This window comes from Bactrocera oleae, chromosome 4, assembly GCF_042242935.1.
Source record: "Bactrocera oleae isolate idBacOlea1 chromosome 4, idBacOlea1, whole genome shotgun sequence".
Classification (NCBI taxonomy): domain Eukaryota; kingdom Metazoa; phylum Arthropoda; class Insecta; order Diptera; family Tephritidae; genus Bactrocera; species Bactrocera oleae.
In genome coordinates, this window is record NC_091538.1 from 67,725,009 (window position 1) to 67,743,293 (window position 18,285).

General features: G+C 33.6%; 1 protein-coding gene across 7 annotated transcripts in view; it reads left to right on the forward strand.

Annotated features, from left to right (window-relative positions):
* The first annotated feature begins 6,437 nt into the window (after nt 1-6,437).
* LOC106621698 (protein qui-1) overlaps nt 6,438-18,285 on the forward strand; it is a 111,258-nt gene continuing 99,410 nt past the window's right edge. For 6 of the 7 annotated variants that reach the window (XR_011395888.1, XR_011395889.1, XM_036370115.2 and 3 more), the window contains exons 1-2: nt 6,438-6,526; nt 12,521-13,119. The gene's annotated coding sequence lies outside the window, so the exon portion shown is untranslated. Of the gene's footprint in view, nt 6,527-12,411; nt 13,120-18,285 lie in introns of those variants that run through there. The other variant, XM_070107945.1, reaches the window with a different exon arrangement.

Consider the following 18,285-nt stretch of genomic DNA (forward strand, 5'->3'; position numbering starts at 1 on the left):
CAAACCTATAAGTATATGTGTGCATGTGCGCTTTATTTACAGGTGTTTCTAACGCCCCGCACAATATTTTGTGTGAAACGTTTTCGACCCACTCACATCCTGCTTCAGCAACTCAGATAAACACCAGCTAACCGGGTGACCCATTCACAACTTGACGAAACGTTTTGGCAATGGCACATGCTGAGCCGAAGCTTTTCTCACTCGACCTCGGTGAGAGTGTATGACTGGAGAGCACAACAACGTTTATGCACTGCGTCTGCGCTTCCGCCTGAAACACTAACAATAACTTGTAGCTATTTGGTCAAAAGCTAAGCGTTTCGCAAAGCGGCCTAAGGCGATAAAGAATATTGTGCGAGTCATACAGTCGAGTCTGAATCCGCTTAGCATGCGCATTTCGCCGATTTCGCGGATCGCTTGTAATTGTCGAATATTTTATTGTTGTTATAAGTCAACGGGCTCACCGTTATCTCTAGCGAGCAGAAGTTAGTGCGGGCGCCAAGCGAAGGTACGAAAATTGTTTCGTCTCATATTCACTCGATTCGGTATTCACTTGTGCCGAGTTTCGGTAGCACCTGTGTGCTTACATCCGTACTTTCGTTACTTTTGTGTTTACATTTGCACTCATAAGTTTGCATGCGTATGTGTGGCATATACGCAGTGGCTTAGTGTTGTGTTATTGTTATCTTTGTTTGCTGGTGCTTCTTCTAGTATCACTGGCTACATTTTGGGCGCTCAACTCCCTACGGCATCGAAGCCTTTGTTATCATGTCAGGCGTACGATTGTTTTGTTTGTGATGGACCAAATATCCTTTGCGTTTTTGTGCGCTGAATTTTCCTTGTGTTGCTGTTGGTTTTTTTGTAACGTTTTTTTTTCATTTGCAGTTTTGTGCGGTTATTAGCTTTTCTGTTGCCAGCGACGAAGTGGATTTTGAATATTCTCCAATTCTGCTTGCCTACATACTTATGATCGTTGCCATTGTTGTTAAAATTTTTCAGATCTGTATATTCCTTGGTTTGTATGTGGTTAGACCTGCAAAAAAACTGAAAGCCACCACTCTGAAAACAGCAGCTCGTGAAAAACGCATATAAATTTTTGAGTCTCAATTACACTAATTATAAAATTCTTAAAAATACGTTTATATCTGCGAAACAATTTTCCGAATCAACTTAAATATTTTTTCAATATTTATATATTTTTCAAATATATATACAGGAGCTCTGTCCAAAGATTTAGTTGCGTCACATGGTTTATAAAAATTCAGAATGGACACATGGCTTCTTTTAAAGTAGGAATCACACTTGTTTGATCACTTGTCAGCTCCTTCATACTTACAGCAATGAAACACATATTTACCATAAAACAAATTAAACGAAAAATCGCAAGCAACTGTAATTAACGGAATCGTCAACAGTTACTCAGACGAATTCCAAAGAAAATTATAAAACAAACAAAAAAATAAATTTTCAACATTTTATTGGCCACTACTGTACATTCGATATATATGAGAAAAAATTCGTGTTTTTAAAATCCACAAGTGGGAAATGAATGGGAAATGAAGACTACTATCCAGTTTTGAAGCAAAACAAATCGATTACAACCAATCAACTACCATACTCTATACAATTCAACTTTCAGCCCTGTTGTTAATAGTTTCGTAATGCCTGAATATTGGTCCAAATATAAAATAAGTATATACTAATAATTTATAAGTTATAAATACAATATATTGTACCGGAAGTTAGCTTAAAGGTCAAATTCAAATTTTTAAAAGAATTTGCAGATCCAGATTAGTTTCTGGCACAAAAACTACAGTAAAGTTTTGACGTGTATTTTAGCAGGTTCGAATTTCAGTTACATTTTTTTTTAAATATTTCCTGTGAAAAATGTAATAAATTATAGTAATACATTTGGTCTCTATCTGGATATAAACCCTTTCCAAACAAAGTAGTTCGGCTTTCGTAGCCATTAAGGCTTATGAACTTTTACATTGTGTATACAACCAATGATATTCCGACTCTTCGACACCTTTTTGTTAAACTATAAGTATTTGCCTTTTGTTTTAAAATAAACCTCTTCTCTGCGATTACCTCTAAATTTTTTTCCAGCGAGCGTCCTTTTCAGGTCTGAGAAGAGGAAAGACGGATTCAAAGAATACGTACGAGTAGCTGTGGAAGCTATAAGAACCCTAAATGCGGAAACTTTTTATTATTTTAATTGTTTTATAACACGCTTCTAAATGGAACAACACTTTCTTCTTCTATTAAATGGGACGGTATGGTGAGATTTCGCCTATCAAACATACCAGTAATAGTAACCAGAGTCAATGAAAATTATTCCGTATGCAGCTCCCAATATAGACATTAAAAACTTCTCTTCTGGCTGTTACATCTTTCGATGCTTTGATTTCTATTCATGACGGTCAATCCTAAGTAACGGCTCCGAAGAGATTACGGCATGGAAGCATGGAGATGCGTTGCATCTTTTATCATTTTTCATTGCTAAAATGAGTATTTACTTATTACTGTTTTTGTTTGGTCGATTGTGAGTTCGCGACCTTAAAGAGCACAGAAATTTCTTATGTCTAAGATCGTTTGATATTTTTAGAGTGCCAACTGGCTCAAGGAATCATATTTTATGGTCATCTAAGATCAACATGTGTATTTTTATGATTTCAAGCGAATTTCATGTTATAACGCAAGTTGGCTTTCTGTTGTCAATGTATCAGGACTTTAGAAACAAGAGATGAATGATCACACATGCAAAATAATTAATTTCCGTTAATTTTGTCAATTCGGCTTATAGAAACTCTAACTGAAATATCAGCTAGCACTTTCTGGTAATAAACTCATAATTTAACCGATAGTTGACTTGCGCGGTAGAGTTAAATAGAATATTTTCTGATAGATTACTAAGAAACCCCTTTAGTAATCGCTAACCTAGAGAGATTCGGAACAAACTATTAACTCAGCCCCACTAAAACAAAAATAAAAAGTTAAATACTGAATCGAAATGCCAAACATAACATAAGCGCTAAATCCACAAGATCTATAAATGCTTGTTTATGGCATAGTACTTATAGAAGAGTGTATACATTGCTATAATGAGTTTATTTGTATGCTGGCTGAGTTAAATGTTTATCTTATCGCTAAGTTGTGGGTTAGAATATGTACCGGAGTGTGTATATATACATATATCAACGGATGAACCACCGGCAATTACAGATTTACACCTAAGCATACTCACATATAAAAAATTATATACATAAATATATATATACATATGTACATGCAGTTATAAATTTGTAAGCATTATATGTATGGTATATACGCATATGTTAGGATGTGTGTATGTATCATCAATGAGGCACTCACTCAACTGACCGCCCCTGGGAGCAGGCTACTCGGTAGCTCGGTTGGTGTATCCACTGTCGGTTGTTGCGCCACAAGTGTGGACAACACACAACCCACCGCCCAGTGCGAATGCCTTCGACCAGCCTTGTGAGCTGACATTTGGAATTCGAAAAGGCAAACTGAACTAAGCAAGACAGCACCGCAGAAATAGAATCTCAATTGGAAATAAACACATCGAACGTTAAATTGAGGCTCTCAAGTGCTTTTTAATGCGATGTGTGTGAATGTAAGCACATATGTGTGTGTGTGTGTGTACGTGCGTGTTGATATTTATATGTGTGTGTAGCTGCTGATATTTCACCTTATTTATAAACAAAAATTCATGTATATATTATAAATTCATTTCAGTTCGAACTGCATTTGTGTATATGTATATATATTGCCATATATCTATAAATATATATAGATATACATATATAGGTAAATATGCACATTTGTAAAGCATCCTATTTATAAACTGGAATTCCATTATTTTAATGCGAATGCAAAAAGAATTCAATAAACACTGAAATTCAGTCGAGTGTGAAGAATAAGTTGTGGCTTTCTTGTGGCTGCAATTTAGCTAGCTTTTCATTTAACGAATTAGTTGGCTGTTTCGGTTGCTAATAGCAATGCAATTTCAAAGTATGTTACATTTAAATAATTAAAATCAAAAAGAAATTGAAACAATTGTGTGCCAATACAAAATTGCGTATATATATTTACTGGGTCAATGACTAAGCAATTTAAATATTTTGCAAATAAATCGAAAAACTCCAGTTCAGGTTGAATGCACTCATGGAAATTCTTTGGAGAATCTCGAATTACTTCTGAGGAAAATTTGTTAGTATTTAAATTATTTTATAAAAGCTATTACAAAAGCAGGTGCTGCTTTATACCACCAATGTTTGATGAATGTAGAGTTCTCAGCCACGTTGTCAAACATCCCCTTTGCGTCACGCTTGAAAAGATTCAGGTATTTTGGTACGATCCAGCATTGCCACATTTCATACCCAAAACATTAACCAAAATTTGTTGATCGATCCATAAGAGATATTAAGATTCTCTGCTATTTCTTTGATATCAACACGACGACTTTCAAGTTTTTTTTTTAACGGTTTCGAAGTTTATGTCATTAAGAGTTGTGTATAGATGAACGAATCGCATGAGGCAAGCTTCCGACGACTTTATGACTTCATGCTTTGTGTCACTAAAATACTTGTGTTTTTGATAAAGTAGACTCCTCAAAACACTTTTGTAGCATTTGCTACGATTCGGTGGCTGTCAATTTATTGATACAAAAAAAATATCTAGCAAACTCGTTGTTAAATCTTTTTTGGTAAAAATTGTCAAACAAATGTCAATACGAACATTAACAAAGAGGTTGTATCAATTTGGGAAAAAATTTTGTATCAATTCGGTTTGCACGCGCATTTTAAATGAACCAATCTCCAAATTTTATCAAATGGAATATTGGTTTCGGTTCGTAATAATATTATAATTTTTCAGAAGTTGTCATTTATTTTAATAAAAGTCAAAATGTACCACACACGTCTATGAAACGTCAAACTACCGCGCCGCAATGACAGCTGTTGTTGTTTAACGAACCTGTGTAGTTGATAAATACTGACGTCGTTAATATTGCAAGCGATCTAGAAAATACTTAACATATACTCGTAGACTTTATGAAAAATTATCTGCTTCATTAAATGACAGATTATTTATTATTAAAAAATATTGAATTGAATTCACAAAGATACCAAAAAAACGTTAGCTTCAGCTGCTGCGAAGCTATAATGCAATTCACAGGTGATTTGCTTTTGACAACAACTAAATTTGAAAATGTAACCGGTCAATGGTCACTAGGGTAGGTAAAACAAAAGAATGTTTTTTTTCGCTTCGCCTCCAACTACTTGAAAAAATTTAGGAAATTGAATGCTCTACAAAATGGTTTCTTACGGGTTTTATTTTAAGGCAACATTTTTTTATAAATTTTATAACTTAATGAAAAAATATTATTGTAAATTGCACAGCTCATAGTCCTGTATGAAACTTACTGCAAAAGAGTAGTGCAACTACTACTACGAGATATGCAGTTTTCTATCTGATAATAGAAAAAAAATAAAAACTGTTATGGAAAGACCTTCCCGTTACAATTAAGAGCTCATACTTCTAGAACCTTTTTAAGAGATGTTTATAAACCAATTTAAAAAATTTAACCAAGTACAAAGCAAAAAAAAATCGGTTTGACCCACCCTAATGGTCACTTTGAATGGATGCTATATACTACATTGGTGCGATCTGAAAAATATGTTCGGTGATTAGGGACAGTTTGTATGGCAGCTATATGGTATAGCGGTCCGCTCTGAACAACAGGTTCGAAAATTATAGTGTTGCTTTGTGTTTGTTAAAAAAATTTCCTGTTCAGGGTATAATGATATCAGAAACACAACATTCAAACAAAGACAAAATGCTTCTGGCAACATGTTGCTGCAACATATAGCCAGTGTAATGCTTTCCTTGCGACGCTACAAGTGTCATTGCAGCAACAAAAATGAATAAAAACATACACATATTCACACACATTTGACACATAAATTCCGTCCCAGCTAACCCAATACACCGAACGATTCGTCCGTCTACCGACCAAGTAGCTACCTTAAGCGGCGGCAACACCAGCCATCAGCCGCCAGCCGCTGCCATAATCGTCACCACTGCAGCATTCAGAATGCCTGGCAGCCAGTCAGCGGCAGCACATGTTTACAATGGCTGGAACAACAAGTTTTTCGTATGCCACCGCCGACCAAGTGACTACCGACAAAGCTTACTGTTGATATTGCTGTTTCATGTATGTGAGAGTGTGTGTATATGTATGTATTTACGCGGCCCGGTGCTTCACAAACAAACTTTCAAACATTACAGAATTGAATGCTGTTCCATTCCCTTGTGTTCCAGCGCAAAAGCTCCACACAGCAAAGGAAGTTGGCCCAGCACGACACAGTTTTCTCGAAACGCAGGCGAACACAATTTTCAGTCTCGCGGCAAAACTTGAAACGAACGGTTGAATAACACGGAAAACGCCAAAACTCGGTGAAAAAGTGAAACATTTATAAAAAATATACACATACCCATATCTGTATGTAGTTATATAAGTGTAAGTGTAGGTGTGTGGAATCTCACACATTTAGTGTTGTGTTGTATCTGTATGTGTGACATCGTAAGATGTAGCTGTTGCCAGCAGATAATCGAACAAACGTACACACAATTATATGCACATACATACATACTTACAAACATACATAGGTGTCAAGTCGTATGAAAGCATTATTTATTGTGTTTGCGCATATCCTCGCAAAAAATTTTGAAGTGCAAGAGTGTGAGTGTTCATATACATATTTATGTGTGTACGTGTATATGTGTACAGGTGTAGTTGCCTACGTTTGTTGATTTTGTTTATAATTTATCTGCTAGCTGTTGTGTGCATTAATGTGTTGTGATTTTGAGTGCGAATCAGCGGACAGGTGGCGTTGAACCGGCGGCAAAATGTATGTTTCACATCAAATGCTGGGCTTAGCAACTGAGTTGCGGAGAAAAACGCACAAACGAAATACTCGTATATAAAAATATAGCAGCAAAAGACTGTAAGATAACTGATATTACCGTTAAATCAACTTTGCGCTCAGCCCAATCAGATTATAACGCCAATTAGCGCTGTTGTTGTGTGTGTGTTCTGCGAATTCACGAGAAAGGAATTATGTGCTTTATCGCAAATTGACATTAAATTTCGTTTTGCAGGTGAACTCCCAACAGTTTCTGTTCTATATTATTGTATTTGTTTATATTTTTTTATTTAAGTAAACAATGAGAGTTTAGCGGCATATACAAATTTATGTAAATACTCTTAAAGCAAAAATATTAAAAAAATGTAAAAAAACTAACAAGACTGTATTCGCTGAAAATAGAAAAGAATATGTCTAAGGCAAATTCAATTAATTTTTAATTTTGCACAGACACTTAGAGCACAACAGATTGCCTAGGGCTGTATTATGCACATAATTTGCAACTCTAGCAAAAATTATACTATACTGACAGGTTTTATAATTTGTCAACACATTATTTTATATGCTCATAGAAATAATGAAAATATGAAAAAGGTCGAAGCTTACCTTATCTATCTCAAAGGATAATTTTTGAAAAAAAGTGCGATATAAAAAGGATATCTAGGGCAAAGCTTAATCGCCTACTGCCTAAAAGATCGTTGTTTCATAACTCTAAATGAAATGGAAGAGCTTTTCATAATATATAATTGCTATTTGGGTACATCTTTAAACTTCTAAAATCTGCGATCCATTTCCAAACAACAATTCGTACATTACAGAAAGGAAGACATTAGTAAAATGCCCAATGCTCTTCATTTGTCACAGTGAATCAAGAATAAAACATGCATATAACCGAAGCTCTGACAAACATCTGTTTATATTTTACTCACAAAGATTTATACAATCAATTATTTAGGTATCCAGTTCTTAATACGTTCAAAGCATTAATAATATTAAATGATCAAATATGACCCGGATTCCTTTAAAAAAAAACCACATTACTACATACTATTTTAATAAATCTTCAAATATAAGCTCCTTTTGAGCCAATTAACAGCATGACAAGGCTTAATCCAATTTTTCATACATTTGTGAAAAGTTTCGGCTGGAATGACCTTTAGCGCCACACGCTAGATTGTTGGACAGTTTGGACTTTATATTCATAAACCCACGTCTCGTCACCAGTTATGTTGTATTTAATGTATGGGGGGTTCTCAGCAACATTTTTACGCATTTTTTTTTCGACCTCTATTCGACGTTGTTTTTGTTATAAATTCTGATATTTTGGTACGAGTTTAGCATTGACAAAACACTAACCAACGTGTTTAGTCGATACAAAAGAGATGTTGAGCTCCTCTGCTATCACTCTGATGCCAACAGGACGGTTTTGAAGCTTCTTCTGTGTCTGCAACTTTTTCGCTGTTACCGTCATCAACAAAGGTGGATGGACAACTCACATGAGGCAAGTTTTCGATGACTTTCCGACCTTCACTGAATGCTTTGCGCCACAAAAATATTTGTGTTTGTAATAAAATAGACTACCACAAACACTTCTGCAACATTTTCAACAATTGCATAGCACTGAATCCGTTGAAAATGCACAATTTCAAGCGAACTCGTTGTTCATCTTTTGCTAAAATTGTCAAGCAGACTTATCGCGTTGTAAACAAACAGCTGCCAAACATACAATATGTAGATCAAGCTTCACACACACATAAAAAAAAGTTATACTAATCTCGGAAAAACTTGTTAATGGACTGGTTCGGGTCAAATTTGATCGCATGGCTTATCTAGTGCTTAATTCCTTATCGCCTGAAGGATCAGTGATTCAAATCCTTTTCCTATTTCAGCTTAAAGATTTTGTTCAGAAAATTTTAACATCATAATTTTAAATATTTCTGCTCATAGGTATGTAAGAATAAAGTAAAGGAAGTTTAATTAGAATCATAGCCACTATATGATTTTATAACTTTCAAAATATTCAAATATAAAAATAAAACATTTTTTAAGCTGATAAATCAAGATACTTAAAAGTAGTATTTTTGCTCTCGTTCGTGTGCTATAATAGCAGATCTCGACTCATACGCCTAAAAGTAGTCTGTAGAAAATAACTCTATAAATTACAAAAACACTTTTATGACTGAATTTATAACCAGACCAAAGGTTTTATACTTTAATGTTATACTTTTTACTGGATACCATTATAACTTACTAAGCTTAACTTAATATTTTGACAGTAATTCGCTTTACCCCTTTTGTTCTGACCACCAATTTTCATTAATTTCACTACGTTAAAGATTTTGACTCTTAACTTTCACAACCACGCTGCATTTGATCCACTTTCTATTTTGAAATTATTTGAAGTTTTAAATTTGTTCTTTATAAATATTTGTAGAGATATTTGATGGATTTAGAATGTTTATAAGATCTTGTTTGTTTGTTTAAGCAATAGTTTTACTTTTCATAAAAGCAATCATTATGTATGTATTTACATATTTTTATTTTAAATAAATGCTTTATAAACCTTTTGGAAAACCCCCAGTATATATGCATATAATTTTTTATTCTCTATTCTCCTAATTGTATTGCCATGAAAACAACCAACAATTGCCAAATCCATTCAAAGTACAAAAGAGTGAGTTATCAAGTAGAGAATACACTAAGTTGGACTTTTGTCTCTGCAAAGTTTTGCCATAAGAGCTAAAGAGCACGTAAATATTTATATAATATTCTTGACTTATACAGCTACGTTCATCCTGTACATTCATTTGGCGCGTAATACAAAACTGTAAATACAAAGCTGTAAATAACAAAACTTTCATCACGAGCTTCATAAAATATCTCACGCGCTTGCTCCACTCCACTTGTTGACTATCTACGAGCAACTCGTATTTGACACTTGTAATCATAACTAAATGCGAAACTACTTAAATGCCTGCTGTAACAGAGAATATGCATAACGGGATTCACCTAGAAAACTAGCGAAAAAACAATAATATTTTTTGTGCTTTTTATGCTGAAATAAAAGTTCATATTTGATCTAGTAATGATTACTTTTAACAATGTAACATACATTTTAAGCTAAAAATAACCTTAGTTCCGTTAAAATTTTTAAGCTCTATAAAACGCATAATTTTTTAATGATCATAATATTAATATAAATATTCATCTGTTGACAAAATAATACCAAAAATTCAAAATTTAAATAAATAGCATTTTAGATACTTTCATCTTCAACTATCTAGCCGAATAATATGATTTTTGAGTGTCAAGTGAACGAAATTGACGATATAAAGTTGGGATTTTTTTCCAACTGCTCATCTCAGAATCGGTAAAGTTATTGTGAAACAGATATCACACCTACTCCCTGGACAGTCAAATTCTTCTACCCACTTTACACAACTGAAATTAGCGAGCATTGTTGAAAATATTCATTAAAAAGAGAGTGGGGGTTAGATATTTTTTAAATAAGTATATTTATTACATTTTTTTTTTGTAAAAAAAAGTGAGCAATCCAAAAATATATTGAAACAAATAATATATAGGCACTGTATAAATATCCATTTATAATATACATCTAGCTCTGGCTCATACAAACCGAAAGGGCGTTAGATACCTTTTTACTATTTCATTAGATATTTAGTAGACATATTATGTTTACTGTCTCGTTCGTCTCGTCATGCCCGAAGTTTTCTATTTATACTGTCTAAAACCACAGCTACTTGTCATTTTGTTTTAGATATCTTGGATTCCGTCAGTTCCAGTGACTTGCGATGGATTACAAATTGGTAAAGAACAAGTATTACATTATACCTAAATTTTGTATGAGAAGTTCTATAAACCTGTACAAATATGCTGGAATAAAAATTTAGTTTAAAGAAATGTTGCTTTCCATTATCTAAGTGTTGGAAATTTTTACTCATATCCACAATACTAAGGCAAGAATAGTTTGGTTTCAATATTAGAAAAGAAGGTGATGAATTTTTCGAATTCAAATGAAAAGTTCTCTCAAATATTAAAGCTGACAGCAGCTGATCTACAAAATAAGACCAGCATAACTTCCTCAACCTTTATTGTGCCGAAATTTACTAAGGTTCTGATGTAATTTACTAAAAAGAGCAGGCATCAAAAATGTTGATCCCCATATAGAAAATGTTTATACTGAGTTTCTATATATTTAATATAAATCCTTATCAAGCGCTAGTCAGCTGTTGAATACATACACTCTATATACAAAATACTTACCAAAAAATTCAGACCCCTTTATACATCTACATTCCAATAACATCAACTCGTTCACAATTGATTAATTACCGTAATTTAATGCAACACATACATTTCGTCTCGTTACTGTGCCACAATCCAACAAAATACTTCCAATTATTGCCACAAAAACTTTTCTTAATTACTTCTATCCAAGGACAGGGTTTGCAGTTAAAATGGAAGTCATTAAAAATTTAATGTAATTTAACCTCTTTCTTTCATTCCACAAACATCTATACATACATATGTATGTATAATATAATGTTACACAAGTGCGGCTACTTTTATGAGACAATGTAAGAAATCGTGTTGTATGAATGAATGGGAAGTAAATTGTTGTTGACTTTTTCGAACGTACATATATACATGTATATATATAAATATGTACAAATGTGTAGTGGGATGCGCCACAGACAAATTTGATTTTGAGGCATTATTTTGTGCAACAATTTTTAAAAAATTTTACAAATTATTTTTTACGATTTTATGCAGAATTTTGACATCGTATCACTTTTGAACGATAGATCGTAAACATGTATTGCTGTAATTTTCACTAAAACATAGTTTGTTGAATTGTATCAAACATCCAAACATAATAGGAAAATGTTCCTGTTATTTATATGGAAAATTCAAAATCAGAATGCCACACCTATACAACCCCACACACAAACTGCCCGATCAAAGTTCTTGTCATGAATTGTTTGTATTTGTGAAGGGTATTATAGCTTCAGTCTAACCGAAGTAAATGTTTTTTAGAAATAAATTTATTTAAAGCATAAAATTAAAAGTTGGTTTTTTGGCCAACCCTAATGTACATATCATATCGGCATATCTGTAAGAAATCCCGCGGCGGCGGTTATCTTTCTTTCGGCTTATTAAATTCATTGCATATTCACATATAACATATTTACTTGTTTAATGTTTATTTATTGGGGTGCCAATATTTGTTTTTAACTGTTGGCGTGTTAACGGAGTGAATTTTTAATTACGCACTCCGGCGCCAGGTGCGGAAAATTGTACGAGTTCCGCTCGTGTATATCTCTTTTTATGTATGTGTGTGCATGTTTGTGAGCGTGTAAATAAGGAGAAAATAAAGATATTTACCATTGTTATTTCGGGTAAATTATGCCCGATGCCGTAGGAAAAATACAACAACAAATGCCAGACAAACTAAAAAAGTCTCCGCTGTCTTGCATTGCTTTGAGAAATGTCATTAATTCTAACTTATTGTAATTTCACTTGCTTACGCGCCTTAAAATATGCAACAGAAATGCAAACGAGCTCTCGGAAGTTGCAAAGCCGTTGAGTGATGTCTCAGTGTTATAAAACATATAAATACATACATACCCAGAAAAGCGTCTAAAAGAAAAGCACAATCAGTGTTTAGATTTAATTCTCTTGGTGCAGAAAAGTAGTTGACGCAGCAAAAGAAAAATGCTCAAAATTTTTAAAAATAACGAAAACTTGTTTAAACAATCGCTTATAAGCAGAGCCGACAGGCGATTTAAGAATTTTACTAAGTTATCAAATTTTGGTGGCGTGGGGGGAATCCCATGCAGAGCATAAACTCACATAGCATATTTTAATATTTGACTACATATAGCCATGTGACTAAATAAACGGCAGCAGAAGAAAAAAAACAACAAAAAACAAACAAAATTCCAAAAAAATAAAATTTTAAAATTGTGAAATTACGAAAACAGTGCAGAAAAAAAATATCAAAATTGTTCAAAGCAAAAACAAAAACAAAAACAATATTAAAAACTTTCGTCAGCAAAAATTTTCAATCAAGGAAAATTCAATTTTAAAGGTACCCTCAGATTGCTTCTCACCAAGCGAGTCTGCTACTGAAAAAGGAAAACGCAAGGTAATTACATGTAAACAAGCAGATATGCATATTTTATATATTTTTAAAAGCCCGCTTAGCAGTAAACTACAACTGCAGCGTGGACCCACACAAGCATTATAAGCGTACAAATTACATATAACAACAACAGCAACTGTAGCTGAAAAATTTGTTTATTATGCTTTTTTAAGTATTTTCAGTTCAGTATATATGTGTGCGTACGAGCCTATCCAAAAGGCGCCAAAATATAAAAGAGGCCGCTGTTGTTCATAAGCGTCGTCAATTTACTATATTAACGAGCTAGCAGCACTTACTTACTCACATCTTTACATACAGTACACACAAATAATACTTTCGTCAGCAAACCGTTAATGGTCTGTAAGTGTGTGTGTTTATGAGTTTCTAAAGTGAATGGGAAGTTGCCTCTCTGCAGAAAATTTACGGGTAATTAGTTTGTTGATTGCATTTTTTTCGGCGTAAATATTTGCGAATTTAATCTACTCAGCTTGATTTAAATTAATTGACTACCCAGAATTGGGTTGTCAAGCTTACAATGCATTTAAATCTAAATTCGTTAATGATTTGAAATTTCAAAACAAATTTAGTTCAAGTACACCTTATAACCCATACTTCTGTTCCCTCGATATCAATATATTTTTGTAATTCTGTTATATTCAAATCAGATACACCTTAATTTATGCCAGCACAATAGTGAATCCAATATGGATAATATGTAGTCATTCCTTTCTATGAATTAACTGCATGTTGAACAAGTTGAGTTCCCAGCTCAAGCTTTCATTGCTTTCTAAGCGACAAATAGTGGAGGTAGAAAGATTGAAAAGACGCTCGGACATCGATTTCTGAATAACACGATATTGTCATAGGTTTAATTCGTATACATTTATACCATCAAAATTGACCCGATGGGACAAGAATAAAAAAAAACATTTTCACGCATTTCAATAATAATTTTTATTATTGCCTTCAAAATAGGCTCCCTTTGAGCAAATGCTAGCCTGCCAACGTTTAATCCAATTTTCATACACTTGTTATAACCCTCGGCTGAGATGGTCTTCAGTGCCTTTAGGTAATTTTTATTTTTTCAGTTTCGACTAATTTTTGTAGTTCCTTTCGCTAAATTGTTGGACACTTGCGACGTCAAATTCATAAACACACTTCTCATCTCCAGTAATGATGCGTTTAACGAATATATTTTGCAACTTCTACTCAATGTCGTTTTTACAAAACATTTCGACCTTTTGATACAAGCTCAGTTTTGACGCGTTTCATACCTAAAATATTTACCTAAATTTTGAGAGTCGATTCACATGAGATGTTGAGATGCTCTGCTATCTTTCTGATGCCAACACGACGATTATTCGGAGTGTTTATTTAACTTTTTCGATGTTATCGTCATTAACAGAAGTCGATTCGTATGAGCCGAGTTTTCGGTGACTGCTAGTATTCGCGATTAAATACTTCTATACTCCGCAAAACACTTTGCAACATTTTCAACGATTCAAAAGTCCTGATTTCATTTTAAACATAAAATTTCAAGCAAACTCTTTGTTAAATTTTTTCCATGGTAAAAATTACCATTGACAAACTTTTCGCGTCATAAACAGATGGCGGCCAAAAGTATACTAATTAACATTTGGAACAAACACCACACAAACATAACAAAAGTTTTACCAATCTAGGAAAAAAAATTTTATTGGCTCAATTTTCGTGTGCATTTTATACAGATTAGTCAGGGTCAAATTTGACCAGATTTTATTGTGATTGAACAAATCATAAAAAACGAATAGTAAAAATGTGAATTGCTTTTTCGATGAATTGCCAAAAGCGCCTGAAATTTGAATATATTCACTAAAACGACCCCCAAAAAAACATCAGATTACCTTGAGAAAATTCCAACCCCTCTAAGGAAATGAATTTGATGTCGTCAATACGATAGGAGTCTCTGCAATTGTCAGGTGCCATAACTTGTAATCTACTGTATTATATTATACTATGTTAGTACATTATAATATATATTTAAATCTAAAAGGAAACTTTTCAATTTCAAAAATATTTTCGTCTATAAATATATAATATACAATGCTTTAATGCTCAGCTTCCGTTTAGAAGGTTGGCGCCTCATTGTATTTTTATTAATTAGAAACCCTATTTTTAACTTTAGCAAAATGTCTGAAAATTAAGTACAGTTAGTAAAGCTGTAGTTGAAGACGACAACTAAATGAAGTGGAAATGCTGCGGTGATACGTTGAGAGTGTTGAGGCGATGCCAAAGGCAGACGTGTATATTTATGTATATATGGTATACGGCAAATAATAAAGGTGTGTATATATATATATATAAATATGTATATAAATATCCTGTAGTTTAGTAAGCAAATCAGCTGCTGAGAGCAGACGCCTGCCAAGCAATTAAAATGAATGGCGTAAGCAAATTGAATCGGCCTCTAATTTAACGCTGTAAATGTCCAGCAGTTACTTTGTTCACGGCAGAAAAAATATACAGAAAAGAACGCATTTCAATTAGCAAAATAAAAGCCCAGAAACAAACTTTTATATCGTTAGCATTTGAGCATTTCCAAAGCCTGAAATTAAATATCCGTTTTTGTGTGTCCTTTTCGTCCTTGCGCGCTCATGCTGTGAAAACCTATCAAAAAACCATACGCCGCGCCGTCACACGAATTACCACGAAACTACTGCCACACCTACACAATAAATAGTTCTATCTCCCATACACACACAACTACACATTCAAGGCATTATTACTGTGCTCCTTTTATTCAGTTATAAATAATATTTTGTAGTCCTCAGCAAGGTATGTGCACCGCGCCGTCATCATCATCATTATGCCAAATCATTTATCGTTAAAATTAAGCAATTCAAATGAAAATGAGACCGAAAATGAAAATGAGAACACGTATAAAAAATGCAAATGTAAATGAATAAATGCGTAATGTTTGCCACCCACCGAGCCCAGCGAAATAATTTATTTTTATTAATGATATATATGGCAGTGTGGCGCATACCATTGAATTCATCTCTTTGAGAATGCAGTTTTCTTTACTTTCTTCATGCTTTCATAGAATTCGTTCCTTTTCGAATCAAGTGAGCAGCAACGTTACGCGACGCCAACATCAATACTAACTGCTTCCCATCAATCAATGTCGTCACCTGGCGGTCCCGTGGCTATTAAAACCAACACTGATGATCACTCATCAGCATTAATATTGATGTTTCAGTTTCCAGTTAGATTGTGCTGTCGGAGTGGAAACTGAAGAGACAGCTATGAAAGCCTTTGAGTAGTCGCAAAGATAATAGGTGAACTAAAGAGTTTAAAGGCAGACATTTGAAGCAGAATTTTCTTTTAGTTCAAATGCAAATTTTTCATTTTATTTATTTGTTGAGTATATTCTTCGATATCCCAACTCCGGAATAGTCCATTTAAGAAATGGAAGGTCTACACCAGTATTAGTTGTTGGTTGCCTTTCATTTCGTTGATTATATCATATCTTTGCAAATAATTAACATTAAAAACATTAAATTCATAGTACTAGCAATAGGTGAGGTTTGAGTTATCACTCATATACATATCATAAGAGTTTGGCTCATTCTCCCTTCCGAACATTGTTATGAGCTTATTGTAGTTCGCATGATAGGTCACCTTGAACAATTTTACATGAAAATTGCATGCTCTTGTCCTTAGATTATTAATACTAAAACAATTTGAAAGAGAATATAAAAAGCGCAGAAGTGAGAATAATTGAATCACTAATCACTATGTCAATGTTATACCATCTGATCAAATTTGACTCGGACTAGTCCACTTATGCTACGTTTGCAAACTGAATCAATACATTTTTCCTAGATTCGTTAACCCTTATTTTATGCTCGTGTGAAGTTTTATCTTCATATGTCAATTAGTGTGTGCATTTGCAGCTGTTGGTTTGTGACGCGAAAAATTTTTCTGGTGATTTTTACCATGGAAAAAATTAAACAATGAGTTTGCTTGAAATTTTGTGTTTCCAATGGAATTAGGGCTGTGGAATCAGTGAAAATGTTGCAGAAGTGTTTCGGGGAGTCTACTTTATTACGAAAATAAATATTTGAGTGGCACAAATATTTTCAGTTATTGAAATTTTGCCTCATGTGAGTCGCCCATCCCCCTGTGTTAACGATAATATTCGAAAAGTTAAAAAGGCAAAAAAGTATCGTATTGGCATCAAAGGAATAACAAAGGATCTCAATATTTTTGAACCGAGTTTTGAATATCTGAATCTTTTGTGAAAGCGACTACGTCTTCAAACGCATCATTAATGTTGATGAAACGTGGGATAATGAATATTACGTCCATACAGTCCAACAGTCTAGCGACTAGCGCTCCAAATATGAGTCGAAACCATAAAAACCTAACTTTGCTGTAACCCCGACCATCCCAGCCGAGGCTTTTAACAAGTGTATGGAAAATTGGATTAAGCGCTAGCATACTTGTATTGGCTCAGGAGCCTATTTTGAAGACATTAGTACTGATTTGCGTTAAAATACATGAAATTGAATTTTTTTTGTTAGTCCTGGTGAAATTTAATCAGATGGTATAAAGATTCCGTCGAAATTAAAGTTTCATTAAACGTGTTCTGGGCAAGTTAAAAGTGAAAACTTTTCTGTTTTTCTTTGAATTTTAGATTCAGGGTAAACTCTTTTAAATGAATCTCTTATTGTTCCTACCTTGTCTTTAGGGTGATTTAAATTAACCATGAACATTTCGAACCAAAGTATTTTCAATTTAATTTATATAATAAAGTTACTGCTCCCTCCGCTAACACTTTGACCTTTTTCAAATAACTTTCAGTATTGTAATGTTTTTTTGACAGCCTCACAACATTATGAAACTTAAACGATGTGGCGTATATCAACTATTATATAGTATGACCATTTGTCAGATAGCTTTGGAAAAATATGTAAAACTACCCAGTGACCTTTTGACACGACTTTATATTCGCCAAAATTTGATGTCCTAATTTAATAAATATAAATTTACAGAACACGTGAAACTTGACGAAAAAATCAAGAGTTTCTTTAACGTAATTATTTCGCCAGGAAAGTATTTTTCTGACAAAATACAATCTACTCATTTTAAAAGACCCAAAAAGTGGCCTTTGGTATTTTTCAGGAC